Raw genomic sequence first — 16,426 nt, 5'->3', positions numbered from 1 at the left:
ATTGTTTTAAAAAAAAAAATAATAATAATAAATTGGGGACCCCGCGGGCTCCACTGTGTGTTCACATAGTGGACGACCGCGCGGCGCCCACTGTGTGCACACACAGTGGAGCCGCTTGCGGCTCCCACTGTGTGGGCACACAGTGGACGGCCGCGGCCGCCACTGTGTGGCCACACAGTGGTGCCGCCAGCGGCGCCCACTGTGTGGGCACACAGTGGTGCTGCGGCGCCACTGTGCGCTCACACAGTGGTGCGCGCGGCCAGCCGCCACATGAAACCTCCGCGACCTGCTAGTAAATATGGATATGGCCGCCGTAGAGCCTTCGGCCCGGCATAAATCTTCACCTATTAAAAAAAAAAGGAAATGGGTTAAACCCTAGCCCGATAGGGGCTAGGGAAGTTTAGTTTTTAAAATATAAAAAAAATAATATGTATTTTGGGTTTAGGTAATGGTTTAATAAGAATTTAGAACCCTAATTAGGGTTGAGGAATTAAGAGATGATATTTAGAAAGTTGCAATGGATTTAGGAGGTTAGGGTTAAAATATTGGTATATAAGTAGAATATATATATATAAATATATATGTTTTCATATATATATATATGGGAATATATATATGTATATATATGTATGTTTTTTGAGCTTTATTGATTTAATAAATTAAATTATTGATATTCAAAATATATGCATAATCTATATGTATATATGTGCATTTTATATGTACACAATATTGATTTGGAAAAAAAAATTGTAAAGAAGAAATTAATTAAATTGCTAAGACTATTTAGTCATAGTGGGAAATAAATTAAAATATCTCTCCTAATACTTTTAGTTTGTTTAATATAATAGAGCTATTAACTAAATATCTTTTGGAGATAGAATCTAAACCAGTAGGTTTTCCCGCAATTAAAATATAACTTTTTAACGAAGCTTAGTACGTTCGAAATTAGTCAGAATTTAATAACGAAATTTTCTTTAACGCTTGTCGCAAGAGTGTGTTTATTAATTAAATTAGTATCTTTAAAAAAAAATTTGTTCCGTTTTGCCCTAAATTTTTGGGCATGACACACCCAACTTGGCATCCAAACAAGAAACCCCTCTTCGGACCTTGGAAAACCCCACTCAGCTAGTGGACATAAAGGTGGCCCCAGGGTCGCATTAATTTCATCCACACTTGGCACCCAACCCGCACTCAACCCTAGGACAAAGAAAGGCTAGCCAAGGGTCACACCGTCGGTAACCTTGCTTGGCACTTGGATGAGGAAGTTTGGCACGTTCCCCCTTGAGGCGCACCAGCAGGAACCTCACCTTTGGGGACTTGGGAGAGAGATGTGTGTCAACAAGAAACAAAGAAGGTTAGAACTGTAAACCCCACCTACAACAGAGCAAAAAAGAGGTTGCATGAATCAAGGTGATAGAGGGATAAATCTCAGTGGATCATGGCAGTAAGACCATTCAGCCACTTACAATACCCCATCGTTTATTTAAGTCATCTACAAAATATTCTTCTTGCCAACAAATTGAAATTGTTATCCAATGTTTCTCCGACTAGGCATTTGTGTCGATTGAAGATAGCCAATGACACAGGCCCCTTCGGGTGCAAGAGCACCCCTACTGCAGGTTGTGAAGCAGCTGGAGAGAGAGAGAGATACACCACATCTAGCATGGAGTCTGACTTTGAGGTGTTCAGTCATAATTCGACACACGGTAGCTTCACGCCACTAGCTTTTAAACCAAGCGCGATGACCAAATGTGTGAATCAATAGTTCCTCTCATAATAAGTTGATTTAATATCTTGGAGCGGAACATCAGTAGGTTAAAACTAACCTATCTCACGATGTTCTAAACCTAGCTCACGTTCCTTATTAGTGGGTGAACAATCCAACACTTGGTAAATTCTTCTTCGCAATGATAGGAAGAGCCGACATCGAAGGATAAAAAAGCAACGTTGCTATGAACGCTTGGCTGTCACATGCCAGTTATCCCTGTGGTAACTTTTTTGACACCTCTAGCTCCAAATTCTAAAAGTCTAAAGGATCGATAGGCCACGCTTTGACGCTTTGTGTTCATACTAAAAATCAAAATCAAATGAGCTTTTACCCTTTTGTTCCACACAAGATTTTTGTTCTCGTTGAGCTCATCTTAGGACACCTATGTTATCTTTTAATAGATGTGCTGCCCCAACCAAACTCCCTACTTGACAATGTCTTCTGCTTGGATCGACGTACCTAGATGCACATCAAGGTTAAAAATAGGGGCATTGCCCCATCTCTGCCTCATGAAATAAGTAAAATAATGTTAAAAGTAGTGGTATTTCACTTGCGCCGAAATGAGTCCCATTTATTTTACACCTCTCAAGTCATTTCACAATGTCTGACTAGAGTCAAGCTCAACAGGGTCTTCTTTCCCCACTGATTCTGCCAAGCCCGTTCCCTTGGCTGTGGTTTCTCTAGATAGTAGATAGAGACAATGGGAATCTCATTAATCCATTCATGCACATCACTAATTAGATGACAAGGCATTTGGCCACCTTAAGAGAGTCATACTTACTCCCACCGTTTACCGACACTTGGTTGAATTTCTTCACTTTGACATTCAGAGCACTGGGCAGAAATCACATTGTGTCAGCATCTGCAGAGACCATTGCAATGCTTTGTTTTAATTAAACAGTCAGATTCGCCTTGTCTGTACCAGTTCTGAGTCAGCTATTCGCTGCCTAGGGAAAGCCCTTCAAAGGGAGCGCCCTGCATCCATCGCCCGATCAACACGCAACGGCCTACCCTCACCGTGGTAGCAGCTCAGGCAGTCCACCAACAACCCATGGGTTTGAGGTGTAGACCCCTAGGTCCAACCCTTAGAGCCAATCCTTTTCTCTGATGTTATAGATCCATTTTGCCGACTTCCCTTACCTACATTATTCTATTGACCAGAGGATGTTCACCTTGGAGACCTGATGCGATTATGAGTACGACTGGGCGTGAATAGTACTCGCTTCTCTATATTTTTAAGGGCCATTAAAGGTGCACTGGATACTGCAAGACGTGCAATGCTCTTCCAACCGCTGGACCTTATCTTCGGTTGAACCACTTTTAGGGTGGGCAACTGTTAAAAAAAAAAAAATCTTCCTAAGGACTCCGCCGACATCTCTGGATTTTCTAATGTTGTTGTCTGCTGCCATGTCCCAGTTCGAGAATATTAACCTAATTCCCTTTCGATGATCATGCAAAGTGCACCCTTGAAATAGGGCTTCCCCATCTCTTAGGATCGACTAACCCATGTCCAAGTGTTGTTCACATGGAACCTTTCCCCACTCCAGTCTTGAAAGTTCTCATTTGAATATTTGCTACTACCACCAAGATCTGCACCATGGGTTGGTCCACCCATGCTCACACCCAAGGTTTCGCAACAACCCTCGCGTCCTCCTACTCATCAGAGCCTGGCACTTGCCTCGACAACCAAGTATAGGTTGTGTGTTGCAACGCTATCCATTTTCGGGGCTAGTTGATTCGACAGGTGAGTTGTTACACACTCCTTAGTGGGTTTCAACTTCCATGACCACCATCTTGCTGTCATAATCAACCAACACCCTTTGTGGGATCTGGGTTAGCGTGCAATTTCGCACTATATCTCGGCTTTCAGTTTATCTGGCATCGCTAGTTCTACTTACAAAAATGACCCACTTGGAGCTCGTGATTCTGTGGCACGGCTCAATGGAGAAGCCACACCGCCTTACCTATTTAAAGTTTGAGAATAGGCTGAGGGTGTTATGCCACCAATGCCTCTAATAATTTGATTTACCTAATAAAACTTGCACTTGAGGTCCAGCTATCATGAGGGTAACTTCAGAGGAAACCAACTACTAGTTGGTTTGATTAGTCTTTTGCCCCTATACCCAAGTCAAACGAATGATTTTCATGTCAGTATCACTGCGGGCCTCCACCAGAGTTTCCTTTGGCTTTGCCCTACTTAGACATAGTTCACCATCTTTCAGGTCCCAAAAGGTGTTCTCATGCTCGAACCCATCACAAAAGATCAGGGTCAATCGATGGTGCACCCCTTGAGAGGGGATCTCGCTAGTCAGCTTCCTTGCACCTCGCTAGTTTCCCAACCCATTGACTCTCACACATGTTAGACTCCTTGGTCTGTGTTTGAAGATGATTCAAGATGGAAATCCTATTGCCCAATGCCATGAGGTCTTAGGTGCTTGAGGGCCTTCCATGGTAGGCGTGCATCGCCGACCTCCATCCGCTTTCCTGCCAACAATTTCAAGAACTCTTTAACTCTCTTTTCAAAGTCTTTTTCATCTTTCCCTCATGATACTTGTTCGCTATCGGTCTCTCACCTATATTTAGCCTTGGATAAAATTTACCACCTAATTAAGGCTACATTCCCAAACAACCCAACTCACCAACAATGCTTAGTGGTGTGGCAGGGTCTGAGCGCGACAGGACTCTCACCCTCTCGGAAGCCCCCTTCCAGGGGACTTGGGCCCGATCTGTCATTGAGGATGCTTCTACAGACTAATATTTGGTAGGAAGAGTCATCAATTTTCATGTTGGGCTCTTCTCGGTTTGCTTGCCATTATTAGGGGAATCCTTGTAATTTTATTTTCCTCCTCTTAGTGATATTCTAAAACTCAGTGGGTATTCACGCCTGACTTAGGGACGCGACAAGGGGCCAAGCACATTTTACCCATACTCTGGCAAGTCGTTGTGGCTCAGTTGAAGTTCCACACTTGGCCTCGCTCAACCCACACAAACCAACGCCAAACCACATAGGCCACTTCTCTCCATGATGTGGTGAGAGACCTCATGCTCATTTTAGCCGACCACGCCCCTGGCAAACACAGACAGCCATCTTTGGTCCTTCATGCGGGAGAGAAATTTTGGAGTGCGATGCCCAAGCAGATATGCCCTTGACTGAGGCCTCGGGTGCAACTTGTTTTCAAAGACTCGATGATTCACAGGATTTTGCAATTCACACTAAGTATCACATTTCGCTACATTCTTCATCATGGTGAGAGCCAGGATATCCATTACCGAGAGTCATGTTTTAATCATATTCATGTTTTTTTCTGGCAACCCGAATGCACAAGGTGCCTAGGTCGTGCTTCAATAATTTGGACTTCTTGGTGTGGGTCGCACCGATGTGTAGGGTGTTTGACATGAACCATCCGCCAATGCAAGGGGGCACTGGAAGGATGTGTTTCCCCACCCCATTTCATCGCATAGGAGGATGCCACCTTGAAGAGAACCCTGTAGCTGGATGATGGGTCCTACCCCATGAACGATTATGGGAGAGTGCACTTGTCTGTGGTGGGGAGCGCTCAAAGGGACATGTTGTCCCCTTGGGAGAAATAACGTGGGATTGTGATAGTCCCAACTTCCCCTCATAGAAGAAACGGATCGCCGACACGATGACGCGCGAGCGATCAAGGCATGCAAACTTGGCAGGATAGAGACTCAGCCTCTTCCAAAAAGGGCATGCACCCAACCACCACATTCGATCACCTCGAGCCGACAGTGTAGGACTAATGACCGAGCCACACAGTGAGGCCCAACCATTCACACATCATCAAGGGCGAGGGTCGGGATGGAGGCGAGTTCGATGTGCCTCCCTCGCCTCCTCCCCTGCATGATTCATGGGCCAAAACCGACAATGATCATACAATAGGTTCACCTACGGTAACCTTGTTATGACTTCTCCTTCACGTAAATGATAAGGTTCAATGAACTTCTTGTGATATCGGCGATAGGAACCGTCACCGTCAGCGCAATCCGAACACTTCACCAGATCATTCAATTGGTAGGAGCGACATGAAGTGTGTATAAAGGGTAGGGACGTAGTCAACATGAGCTGATGAATCATGCTTACTAGGAATTCCTCATTGAAGATCAATAATTGCAATGGTCTATCCCCATCATGATGAAATTTGGGAAGATTTCCCGAACCTTTCAGGCCAGGGAGAAAAACTCGTTGGTTGCCTTAGTGTAGCATGCATGTGGCCCAGAACATCTAAGGGCATCACAGTCCTGTTATTGCCTCAAACTTCCATGGCCTAGGAGGCCATAGTCCCTCTCAGAAGTTAACCATGAAGAGGAACCTCCACATAGCTATTTAGCAAGCTGAGTTCTCATTTGTTAATGAAATTAACCAGAGTAATTGCTCCACCAACTACGAACAACCATGCACCACCACCCATAGAATCAAGAAAGAGCTCTCAATCTATCAATCCTTACTATGTCTGGACCTGGTAAGTTTCCCTGTGTTGAGTCAAGTTAAGCCACAGGCTACACTCCCGGCGGGTCCCTTCCATCAATTCCTTTAAGTTTCAGCCTTGCGACCATACTCCCCCTGGAACCCTTAGAGCAACATTCGTCGATCCCTGGTCGACATCATTTATGGTTGAGACTAGGACTATATCTAATCGTCTTTGAGCCCCCAACTTTCATTTTTGATTAATGAAAAAATCCTTGGCAATGCTTTTTCAGTGGTTTGTCTTCCATAAATCTAAGAATTTTACCTCTGACAATGAAATACGAATGCCCCCGACAGTCCCTATTAATCATTACTCCAGTCCCAAAGGCCAATGAAACAGGACCAGACTCCTATCATGTTATTCCATGCTAACGTATTCAGAGCATAAGCTTGCTCTGAACACTCTATTTTTTTCAAAGTAACGATGCCAGAACCGCAACCCAGCCAATTAAGGCCAGGAACACACCGCTGACAACAACTTAAATATAAGATATTGTAGCTGGAAAAACATGCAAAACGAGGAAAACCTAAAAGAAAAACCTAAACTAAAAACTAAAAGAAACAAAAATATCTAAACATGGAAACACAAGGAGGGAGAAAAATCTACCAACCTGGTGAGAAAAACACGCAAAACGCTCGGCAACACGGGGGCGCGAAGTCAGGAGGTCGCAACTAGAAGCTCTGAAAAACTTGAGTGCACAAATGAACTTAGAAAAAATCATTCCTCTTATTTATACCCCCCCGAACTTCATCCGTACGATCACCTTAAACAAGATCTCGGGAGTACGAGGTTCTGGATTTCCAAGGTAACAAACAAAAAGACAACAAAATTCACCTTGAGAGGTTTTGCGGTCAATTACAAAACAAGAAAAACAAGCAGAAAGACCTCGGGACTCCAGGGTTACGTGGTTTCGGGGTAAAAGGGATAAAACAACCTCGAGACTCTGGGGTTGTTAAGACAAAATAACTTCAGGTCTTCGGGGTTCTGGGGTTTCGAGGTTGTTAACAACAAAACATAAAGAACTTGGGACTTCGGGACTCCGAAGTTCCGAGGCTTCAACGAAAAAGGACAAGGCACGACTTCAGGACTCTGGGGATCTGGGGTTTTGAATTTGTGCACAAACAAACAAACACCTACTTCGGGACTCCAGGGTTCTGGGGTAGGATTGACGAAAATAAACAAAGGAATCCACGGGACTCCATGGTTCTGTGGTTCCAAGGTGTCTGGGCAAAAACTAAAAAAAACAAAGCTACAAAAAGAAAAAAGAGGGACCCATATTTTCAACACAAGGAAACTAATGGGGGTTAGGTATGCAGGGCATAACAAAGGGCGACTATCTAGGAAAAATGAATCTAGGCAATTTAGAACTTCAGAATCTCTGGTTAACCTGACGCCTAAGGCTACTATCATTCAAAATGATGTATAAGAGCAAAAAGATGAGCGAATAAATGAACAAACAACTAAGTCTAGAACTGAACAAGATTAACTCTTAAGTGTGTGCACATGATTTATTACTCCATCATTTTCAATAATGAAGATAAACAGAGGAAATTAGGCCCAAGCTACATAGGTGAAATCAATCAATATGTTTCATGCAAGGTCATCCTATGCATATCTCTTCTACCAGTGAGGCGTTCATAGCCCCAACAGAGATACCTTTGGTTCCTGTCAAGTAGTGCTCCACTGCCAGCCAGGCATCCATAGCCTCGATGAAGGTTACTTGAAACACCCAAGTTTAGTTGCTTTAAGTGGATCATTTCTTTTCTCTTTCTTTTCTTTTTGAAAACATTATGGAATATAGAAAGACTATTTCTTTTGTAACCTTTGAGCAACTTTCAAACATTGAAGTCTGATTACTGGGTTGGGAACCACGGTGGACAATGTGAAACATCCCGACTTCTGATTTTTCACTTGAAAATAAATTCATTTGATATCTTACAAATTTTTTTGATGTATCTTAGTGTGATGGTAGTGCCGAGTAATCAAGCTAGCCTTTTCCAATTGAGGGTCAAAAAATCAAATCATATTTAAACCGTTATATACCACCTTGAATGAGTGTAGACAAAGGTTTCAAAATTGACCAAATAATAATGAAGTTGTAAAGAGAAAAGAGTTGAAGTCTCTCAAAATTTGGCAACTTGTTATGCAAAGAACACCTACCTTTTAGAATCTTTGAGAATAAATATATATCTCGACACAACAAAATGGAAGTGAACGAAACAAAACAAACAAAAACAAAAGGGAAATAGGCATGCAGCAAAGCAAAAACACAACAAACATGCAAAACCAAAAAAGCAAAAAAGAAAAGAAAACAAAAAAAACTAATCTACTATAGTACAATAGGTCAAGCTTCACTGGGGATTAATCTAAATAGTGCTTGAGGAACTGACCATTGACAAGCAATGGTACAAGTTCTCCAGTCAAAGAGCTTAGCCTAAAGGTGTTCTCTCCTAAAATTTTGGCTATCTGGTAAGGACCGAACCACAACCTTTCAAAGTGAAAGGAAATACAAGAGCAAGGAAAGAAAAATAAAATCCAAGAAAGTTTATTGATGAAGTAAATGTTACCAAGAGAAATGCAAAAACCTTGGAGCAATCACCCAAATGTGAAGAAGGAGGCACAAGAACTTTTGAAAGGGGAAAAGCAAAGAAAAACCCCTTGTGATATTATGAATGAGGCAATGCCTAAAATGAGAGAGAGAGAGAGAGAGAGAGAGAGAGAGAGAGAGAGAGAGAGAGAGAGAGAGAGAGAGAGCAAGAAGCTCTTTACAATATTGTCATTAAGAAGAAATGAGAGAGGAGACATCTCTTAAATAGAGATGAGGAGAGGAGTTACAAAGTAACTCCGAAATCTATGAATGCCACCATTCATAAAATGTGTGTGCCATGTGTCCACATCCTCTTATGGAGGAAATCTAATATTCCTTAATAAAGGAAAATAAAAGAAATGACTTGTCCTCACACATGTACTAGAGGACAAATTACATGTAGGAATTCCAAAGGAATATCTTAAACTAAATACAAATAAACCTAAGCTAAGTAAAGATTAAATATTCTAACACCCCCCCTTAAGCTTTACTTGGGGAGTTTACATCAAACCCTTCAATGGGTTGCAATCCAAGATTTTTACAATGAAATTGGAACTTTTCTTTACAAAGTGGCTTGGTCAATATATCTACAACTTGGTCTTCGCCCTTGCAATAGAGGAGTGAAACTTGCTTGTCTTCAATTTGTTCTCTAATAAAGTGGTGTTGGAGAGAAATGTGTTTTGTCCTTGCATGGAAAACTGGATTTTTAGCCAAGGCAATGGCACTTTGGTTGTCACAATACAATTGAGTTGGTTCATGTTGAGGTAGACCCAAATCTTTAAGTAATCTTCTAAGCCACAAGACTTCTTTGGAAGCATTAGTGCATCCTTTGTACTCAGCTTCAGTGGATCCAAGAGAGGTAGATTGTTGCTTTTTACTATTCCAAGAAATTGCTCCTGATCCAACAAAAAAATAATAACCACAAGTAGATTTCCCATCATTGGGATCTCCACCTAGATCGGAATTAGTAAAACCTTTTAAAGTAAAATCAGAATTTACATCATAAAACAAACCTACATTAATAGTTCCTTTAATATATCTTAAAATTCTCTTAGCAACTTTAAAGTGTGTTTGTTGAGGTTTGGACATGAATCTTGAAACCAAACCAACACTATAAGCAATATCCGGCCTAGTAAGAGTTAAATAATTCAAACTTCCAACTAATTGTCTATATAAAGTAGGATCAACAAGCGGAGTTTGCATATCAAGCATTCACTTAGTGCCTAGTTCAATAGGAATTGAAACATGATGAGCATCATTCATTTTAAACTTATCTATGAGATCTTGAGCATATTTACTTTGAGATAAGAAAATTCCTTTAGAGGTTTGCCAAATTTGCATTCCTAAGAAATAATGTAAAAGACCTAAATCAGTCATTTGAAATTTTTGATTAAGTTGAAACTTAATATCAGAAATCAAAGTATTGGAACTTGAAGTAAGAATCAAATCATCTACATACAAGATAATAATTATAATATTGTCTTCACTGTGTTTAATATACAAGTTAGGATCATTTTTACTTCTAATAAAGCCTTGCGAAAGAAAGAATGTATTAATCTTTGAATACCACTCCCTAGGAGATTGCTTTAATCCATAAATTGATTTCTTTAATTTACAAACTAAGTGTGCATTACCTTCTTTAATAAAACCAGGAGGTTGAGACATATAAATTTCCTCATGTAAATCACCATTAAGAAAAGCACTTTTAACATCCATTTGGTGAATAGGCCAATTCATTCTAGAAGCTAAAGCAAGCACAAGTTTAATTGTAGGCATTTTAGCAACAGGAGCAAAAGTTTCAGTATAATCTAAGCCTTCAATTTGAGAAAAACCTCTAGCAACTAATCTAGCTTTAAATTTACTAACTTGATTATTAGCATTCAATTTGGTTTTATAAAGCCACTTGCAAGAAACAAGATTTTTACCATGAGGCAAGGGAACTAAATCCCAAGTTTGGTTAGAAGTTAAAGTATCATATTCTTCCTTCATTGCTTTTTGCCAATGTGGTTGATTTTTAGCTTGATCAAATGTTTTAGGATCATTAGAATTCATAATAGTAGTCATTAAAGCATAATTACAATAATTAACTCTTCTAGCTTGAAGTCTATCCATTCTAGCTAAGTGTTCATCACTATCTTGAATTAAAGATTTAAACCATTTAGGTCTTCTTTTAGAAGTAATGGATTCATCACTAGAAGAAGAGTCATGAGGAGTAGAGTTATTATTATCATCATCACTATCACTAGAAGGAATAGAAAGAGATGCATTAGGAGTAGGGTTAAGAGAAGGAGGTTGGTCCTCCACAAGCACAACTTTGCTTTGAGCAAGTTCATCATCCTCTACTTTAGAACAATCATGAATGCCTTTTTTCTGCAATACAAACATCTCTTGCAACTTTGACCTTGTTAGTAATAGGATTGTAAACTCTATAACCTTTAGTATTTTCATCATAACCAACAAAAATAAAAGGAGAAAATTTAGCATCTAATTTTTTTCTTTTCTCCTTAGGTTTGTGAACATAAGCTATGGAACCAAAAATTCTTAAATTCTGCAAATTAGGCTTTCTACCAGACCAAGCTTCTTCAGGAGTTTTATCCTTTAAGGCTTTGGTAGGTGTTCTATTAATTAAATAAGTTGCACAAGCCATAGCTTCAGCCCAAAACTTGTAATCCATATTTTTTGCATGCAATAAACATCTAGCCATTTCAACAATTGTCCTATGCTTCCGTTCTACCACACCATTTTGTTGTGGTGTATAAGGAATGGTAAGCTCATGTTTAATTCCAAAAGATTTCAAATAAGCATTAAATGCATTATTGACATATTCTCTTCCATTGTCAGTACGAAGAATCTTAATTTTAGAACCAGATTGCCTTTCTACAAACATATGAAATTCAGTAAACACATCAAGCACTTGATCCTTACTATGAAGGAAATATATCCATGTTCTCCTTGAAAAATCATCAACAAAGGTAAGAGCATACCTTGAACCTTGGATGGAGGGATTCTCCATGGGACCCAAGAGATCACTATGAACTAGATGCAATTTAGTATATGCCCTCCAAGATTGACCATGAGGAAAGGGTTCCCTATGCATCTTACCACTCATGCAACCATTGCAAACAATTTGAGAAGGAACAATACTAGGCAATCCATCAACCATATTTGCTTTTTGCATCAATGAAATATAATCAGAATTGAGATGGCCAAGTCTTTCATGCCATATAGTAAAATCAACAGTAGTAAGCAAAGAATACTTTGGAGGAGCAAATTCATAGAACTTGAATAAGTTATCACTATCCATTTTAGCAGTAGCAATAACATGATTAGTGTTTGGATCAATGATATAACATATGCCCCTATAAAAGTTAATCTTATAATCTTGACAAAGTTTAGGAACTGAAATCAAATTTGATTTTAATTCAGGAACATAAAGAACATCATGTAATTTCCCATTAGGAACATTCACATCACCAATAGCTTCAACTTTACAACTATGATTATTAGCTAATTGAATAGGAATATTAGAAGTATCGAGATGCAAAGATTCAAAACATTCTTTATGAGAAGTAACATGTTGAGATGCACCAGAATCAATAATCCACTCAAGTGGTTGAGAAACATTATAAGTACATGTAAATGCATGACGAGATGAATTACCATTATTATTACCTTTCTTATAATGAGGTTTATGTTGATTATTTTGATTATTTTGATTCATGGGCTTTTTACCATTTTGTTTCTTAAAACAATTATTAGTAATATGTCCATCTTTCCCACAATATGTGCAATGGGGTCTTGTTTGAGAATTATTCCTTTGATTATTGTACATATTATTATGATTATTATTATGAGAATTGTTATGATAGGATTTAGAATGAGATTGATAATTAGAAGATTTGTGATTATTATTATGATTATTATTATGATTATGATTATGATTATTATTATTGGATCTAAAATTATTATTATGATTTTGATTTTTAGACATAAAATCATGTTCACTACTTTTAAGAGTACCAAATTGAATTAATTTAGCTTCCTCTTGATGCAATAAATTACGAAAAATATCATAAGTTAATTGAGTAGCTAAGCTAGGAATAGCAAGTTGAGCATGAATATTCGTAATAAATTGTTGAAATTGACGAGGAAGACATTTTTTAAGAATAAGATGAATTAAACGTAAATCAGCTAGAGTAACTCCTAAACCAGTTAATTGACTATTAACAGAATCAAACTTTAATAAGAATTCATCCATAGTTTTAAAATCCGTATACCTTAGATCTTCAAGTTGATCTTGAAGTTGAATTTTTCGGGATTCATTGGAACTATCATAAGTTGTTTTTAAAATTTCCCAAGCTTCATGCACTTTTGTACAATTTCCAATTAAAACATACAAATCAGGAACCATTGAAATACCAATTAAACCAAGTGCTTCCTCATTTTGAGCCTTCCATCTATCTTGGTCGGGTTGAGGAGCAGTTGTAGCGGGCTCAAAGGTTTTATCAGTTGCAACATCCAAAAGGTGTTTGAAACGAAAAATAAAAGAGATATGTGTTTTCCATGAATGATAATTGGAACTATTTAATTTAATTTCCGGAATTAATGTAGACATGATAGAAAACTAATGATTAGTAAAAAAAATTACCCCCTTTGATTAAAAAGGAAAAAAAAATAACCCCCTTTAAATAAAATTGAATAAAAAATAATAATTTATTTAAAAAAATATTTATTAAAAACTGTTATTTTAAAATAACAAATTTAAATTTTTTTAAAACTCAAATTTTAATTAAACAAACTTTTTTATTAATAATAAAACAATTATATTAAAACTTTATATAAGAAATCATAAACCTTTTTTAAAGCACCTAAATTTTTGAATTTTTTAATGTGAGAAAACTTTTTAAACTTTTTAAAACTTTAAGAACTTTTTTTCATATACGTATACATAAAGAAAAGAAACTTAAGCCTTTTAGAAACTTTACTTATTATGAGTGATTTAGATGTTTTAAATTGAATTAAACTTTTCTAACGTTGATTAAAAACTACTTATTAATATTGAATTGAAGGAAATGAAAGGAAGGGAAAAAGAATGAAATGGCAGAGATAAAATAAGGATTTGTAAAACCTACAGAGACGTTATAATATAAAACAAAGACCAACACTGTGCAAAGGCGTTACTGTAAGAAATGACTGCAATGACTGCAAAGAAATGACTGCAGAGGCGTTACTGTAAGAAAGGAGCTCGCAATGACTGCAATGAAAGCTATTTTAATTAAATAAAAGAAGACGCTACAATAAAATATGAAGGCAGAGATGAAATGTTTATAGTTTGCGGCTCTAACATGCCTGTCAGAGATGTTGCACTAAATTTTTTATTTTTATTTTATACAACAAACTCTCTACCGTTACAGTAGGTGATAGAAAAAAGATGATACAGAGAGAAGTGAGCAGGTATTCGAAGGGTTGCAGATAAAAAATGAAATAGATAGAAGCAAATATTTTAAGGAATAATCAGCTACACTACAACCGCAGTAAATGATTAAATGTTAGATTAAGCAGAATAGGTTAAAATTGTGTTATGAATAATACCAAATCATTACTTTAAAGAGATGAACATAATAACAACCTTTTCTAATACGATAAGAGTAAATAAATAATTATGTTACAATACACAGTCTAGCATATATTGGATCGAGGCAAACAAGGAATTAGAACTAACAATTTCAGAGAATGAATTGATTTTTTTTGTTCTTAGAATGAACCTGCAAACAAACAGAGAAGCAACTGAATAATGCAAAATGTTTTGGTGGCAAGCCTTCCAAAACTGATAAATCTAAATTATAGAATGCAGGAAAAGAGGTTAGAAATGGAGTTTTGGTGGCAAGCCTTCCAAAACCACAACTTTAAACCAAAAAGAAGAAACTTTGGCGGCAAGCCTTCCAAAGCCACAACTTTAAACCAGAAAGAAGAAACTTTGGCGGCAAGCCTTCCAAAGCTTATTTTTTTTAATAAAAAAACTATAATAGAAGATTAAACCTGCAGTCAAACTTGTTAACAAGTTTGAAAAAAATATTTAAAATCTGAAATAAAAAACCTGCACAGTAAAAAATATTAGAGAAAGAACTTCTTCTCCTCTCAAGAATGCCTCCAAGAAGGTGAACTCCATAGAATGGTAACCTTCATCAATGTCAACTTAAAACAAGGATTAGAAACCTGCTCTGATACCATGAAAGGAAATACAAGAGCAAGGAAAGAAAAATAAAATCCAAGAAAGTTTATTGATGACGTAAATGTTACCAAGAGAAATGCAAAAACCTTGGAGCAATCACCCAAATGTGAAGAAGGAGGCACAAGAACTTTTGAAAGGAGAAAAGCAAAGAAAAACCCCTTGTGATATTATGAATGAGGCAATGCCTAAAATGAGAGAGAGAGAGAGAGAGCAAGAAGCTCTTTACAATATTGTCATTAAGAAGAAATGAGAGAGGAGACATCTCTTAAATAGAGATGAGGAGAGGAGTTACAAAGTAACTCCGAAATCTATGAATGCCACCATTCATAAAATGTGTGTGCCATGTGTCCACATCCTCTTATGGAGGAAATCTAATATTCCTTAATAAAGGAAAATAAAAGAAATGACTTGTCCTCACACATGTACTAGAGGACAAATTACATGTAGGAATTCCAAAGGAATATCCTAAACTAAATACAAATAAACCTAAGCTAAGTAAAGATTAAATATTCTAACACAAAGTTATGGTGATCACCTTTCTTCTCCTTGGCCTTATCCCATAACATAACTAGGTTAGAGATCTGAAAGGCTTTCACCTTGGCTCTTTTGTCAAACCATCGCTTAACAACAACTTGATGCTTGGTGAAGTGTTGTAGGGTATTAATCCTTTTCTCATCAAGTTTTAACAAATTTAGGAGATGAACCTCTACCTGATCCTTAATTTCAAGTTCTTTCATTAACTAGAGGATAGGTATCTGTAAATTGATCGGGAAAATAAGAGTTTGGCCATAAAAATGTAATAAGGAGAAGTTCCCAAGGCGACTTTAACTCTGGTTCGATCAGCCCATAAGGTACATCTCAACTGATTGTGCCAATCTTTGGGATTTTTCTTGAGTATCTTTTTAATGACATCTAGGATGTTTTTGTTTGTGGATTCAAATACTCCATTACCTTGCGGATAGTAATTGGACAAGAATTAGAATATCACCTTATACTCATGTGACCATCGCATCAACTATGCAAAAGTAAAAGTAGGGCCGTTGTCACATACCAGAGCGAATGGCATACCAAACCTGGTGACGATGTATTCTTCAATGAATTTCAAGACAACCTATGCAGTAGCATTTTGACATGCTATGGCCTCCATCCATCCGGTGCAGTAATCTGTTGATGTAAGAATGAACTTATGTTCTACAGATGAATTAGGATTAATGACACGTACGAAATCCATTACCCATTCGGCGAACGATCTTACCTCGAACACTGGTTGGAGAGGCATGGCAAGATTCCTCTCCCTAGAAGCTATGGTTTGGTATGTATGACAATGACGAACATGCTCATGAGTATCC

At 37.9% G+C, this 16,426-nt stretch overlaps 2 non-coding genes across 2 annotated transcripts; both read right to left on the bottom strand.

Annotated features, from left to right (window-relative positions):
- Nucleotides 1–1,400: 1,400 nt before the first annotated feature.
- On the bottom strand, nt 1,401–4,666 carry LOC131031919 (28S ribosomal RNA). Its single transcript, XR_009103325.2, has one exon. It is a non-coding gene; the product is annotated as a 28S ribosomal RNA (ribosomal RNA).
- A 226-nt stretch (nt 4,667–4,892) lies between these two features.
- On the bottom strand, nt 4,893–5,046 carry LOC131031768 (5.8S ribosomal RNA). The gene has a single exon (XR_009103184.2). It is a non-coding gene; the product is annotated as a 5.8S ribosomal RNA (ribosomal RNA).
- Nucleotides 5,047–16,426: the final 11,380 nt, after the last annotated feature.

This window comes from Cryptomeria japonica, chromosome 2 (genome assembly GCF_030272615.1).
Source record: "Cryptomeria japonica chromosome 2, Sugi_1.0, whole genome shotgun sequence".
Lineage (NCBI taxonomy): Eukaryota > Viridiplantae > Streptophyta > Pinopsida > Cupressales > Cupressaceae > Cryptomeria > Cryptomeria japonica.
This window is presented reverse-complemented; position numbering and strand designations above follow the sequence as displayed.